The sequence below is a fragment of the Arachis ipaensis genome, chromosome B10 (assembly GCF_000816755.2).
Source record: "Arachis ipaensis cultivar K30076 chromosome B10, Araip1.1, whole genome shotgun sequence".
Lineage (NCBI taxonomy): Eukaryota > Viridiplantae > Streptophyta > Magnoliopsida > Fabales > Fabaceae > Arachis > Arachis ipaensis.
In genome coordinates, this window is record NC_029794.2 from 104,065,653 (window position 1) to 104,068,894 (window position 3,242).

General features: G+C 30.0%; 1 long non-coding RNA gene across 1 annotated transcript; it reads left to right on the forward strand.

Annotated features, from left to right (window-relative positions):
- LOC110268006 lies at nt 490–2,556 on the forward strand. Its single transcript, XR_002356009.1, has 2 exons — nt 490–2,061; nt 2,219–2,556. It is a non-coding gene; the product is annotated as an uncharacterized LOC110268006 (long non-coding RNA).

The following is a 3,242-nucleotide window of genomic DNA, read 5'->3' on the forward strand; positions in this document are numbered from 1 at the left end:
TTGAAGCTTATGATTCGTAATGCCACTTTCTTTGGATCTTCAAATTTGTTCCAAGAATTTTAACAAAAGAATACTCTCGTTGTAAGAGTACAAAGAAAGTACTCTGTTATGAAACTCTTGAAAAAAAAAGTACTTTGTTTGCGTCTTACAATTAGCTTCGTGTTGAGGACTTATGATTACATTTTATTTAAAGAGTAACTTTTATTTGCTATTTTTCTGGTTTAAATTTTAAGTAGAGTTTCTTTGTTATACTAAAGGACATTTACCTTGAACTCTTTTCAATTAGTTCAACTTATTATTTTATAGTATATGCAACTTCTTTATTGTTAGATATTTGAAGTGAAATGTTTTTACTTAATCAAATTAGTGTAATGTTGTGAATTATTTATCAAATCCATTTCAAGAGTTATTATTAATTTTTAATCTAATAATGTTCTTATTTATCAATACTTACATTTGTGATATGTGTGAAAGTTAGATTGTTATAATATTTTAATAATGAAACATTATTGTACTATAAAGAAAATGAAGTGACTGAAATGTCTGAGTCAAGTTTTCTAATCAAAATGCTTACAATTTCATGCAGCAGCACAAAAGTATTAAGAGGAACATCACCAATTTTTCGAGAAGCTCAGGCACTTGAGGAGGGTCATCATTCTCCTAGGAAAGTCCAAGAACAATTTAGGCTTTAAGGTGAATGAGTTGAAAATTTCAATATAGACATGTGATTTGGATATGATTGGCTTATTACATGTGCCCCTTTTTTCACTTTAAATTTTGGAATTAGAATGCATTGTGTGGTGTTTGTTGATTTACTTAACTGAAAATAAATTTTATTCATTCCTTGAAAAGAAGGGTTTTGCAGTTGGCTCATAATGCTCTCAACTCACCTAGCTTCCTCAAAGAGAATCTCTAGGTGGCTACCTTCTCTTTCTATGTACTTAACTATTTGAGTGTTTCATATCTTCTCTCATTTTAGTTTTGACTAAACTATCTTCTCATTCCTGTAGTTTTTTGCCAATGGAATATTCTCTAGTGTTATTGCCAATTTTATCTCTAGGAACCAACACTTACTCTTGCTTCCAGTGGCAAGATTAGAAAGGTTTATATCAAATGATTATATTGTTTTCCCTACTTTAATTATGTTAACTTTAATTCTTTTTGTTTTCCTTATTTTAATTATTGAATTGTGTTAACTTATTTTACATTTCAAGTAAGTTACGACAATAAGCTTGCTGGGAGAGAATTTCAAATTAAAGTTGATTATTAGCATGTAATAAAAGCAATTTGAACTCTTTTTAAAACAAAAAAAATGAGTTTTATTTCTTTAAAATTTTCTTTTTATTATAGTTTTTGAGTTGGATTGCTTTTTTTAAGGTGAATGAGTTGAAAATTCCAATCTAGACATATGATTGTCAGAATGGCTGTTGTTCTATACTTATATTGGAGCTCTATACCCATCATATCAAATACACGATATGACTAATGCTCCTTGATTCACCAAAGCCACCATCCAAAGGTTTTGTTTTCTTTCCTCTTTCTTGGAAATTTTAAGCAAGATTGTTTATCTTTTGAATTATGAGTTTCAGGTATCTAAATGGAGTTTATGAGTTGTGAACAAAAGAAGCGTGTTTCATGGTGGTGTTGATGTTGTTTACGTTCCCTCTCCTGTTAAATCATCTGGGCTCCATCATCTTAACAGCAGCAATTCCTTTTGTTTTCTCTTCACATCCTCTTTATGTTGGTTACTTCTTCTATTTTTTATTCCCTAACCTAATTTAATTCTCATCCTTTCTCTTCTGACACTTTTCCTTTGTAACTTCCTTCATTCTCCAATCCTCTGCTTTCTCCATCATTATTAACATAATTCATCTTTCTTTTATTCAAATTTTAATGATGTATCCCCCTTTCTCTTCCACCTACCATCCAGGCTTCCTATGAGGACAAGAATGGTGTTGTTGTGCTGTTATGATCGATGGTGATGATTATGGGATTCAGCAGCAAACAGGTGGTGACGGCAGTTTCTATGGCTCCATACATTATTCCAGAAGTACTCTTGATGTAATGGTCTCTTCTTTATCTCACTTCTTACTTCTTACTTCTTATCTTCAACAAAAGAAAAGATATAAAATTGAAATCTTTACCAAATTCTCGGTTTGTTGGTTTTTTTTTTTGTTGGAAATGGGGTTATGTGCAAATGTGGAAAAATCTAATTCAGAAGGTGAAAGAAGGAGGCATTGATGTCATTAGAACCTACATCTTTTGGAATGTTCATGAGCCTTCTCCTAATAGTGTACTTTGCTTTATTTTATTTTTACTCTTTCTCTCTCAAGTCATTGGTTTTGTCTTTGACTCAACCATCTTCTCAAATTTTTCTAACATTTTGAACTATGTTCTGTGGTGTTTTTTGGTGATGTGAATGAAATTTAGTACAATTTTAAATTTAGGTCTAATCTGGTGAGGTTTGTGAAGACAATACAGAAAGCAAGGCTATATATTGTTGTATATCATTAAATTATTACTTGGTTTTTTTCATCACAAGGTTCTGAGATTTTTTCATTAAATTACAAATAATATTAGTTGTTTAATCCGTGTATATTTTCTTTAATGTTCAGTATCCAAGGTATATTTGATCCCAAATCTCATATCCTCTGATAGTGATGCTAATTATATCATCTAAGTACTTATGTAATATATTAAAATTAAAAAACCATGTATGGATGACCATCATTCTTCTAACTTTTTTGTAGATTACACTCTCCATCAATAGATTATTTTTATTATATTGAATGATGAAAGCATATTTTTTGTACCATCTAATGTGTCATAATTTTAGTCATGTGTTCACAATACTATGGATGTATTCATGTAGGTATTATTTGTTACAATTTGTTTATGTAAATCATTAATGAATCATATATCCCAACTATATTTTTCAAGAGTTTCAATGTATTATATGGTGGAATGTTAGAATTTCATTTCTGTCATCTTTTTTCTTTATGTTTAATGTTCAAATCTATTGTGTTGCACGGGTTGAGTGTTGGTGGTACAACTAAGCCGGGGGTGGTGTCAAAAATGAAGTAAAATTTATTGGTAATTATTCACACAAATGCATTCTCAAAGAGTCCTTTGAGAGGATTCTCAATTTTTATCCATTGGGTAGTGGTCTATATATATAGATTAGATTTATTTTATCATTCGTTTTCTTTGTTGTATCAACTATTTTTTCTGAAAATAAACCA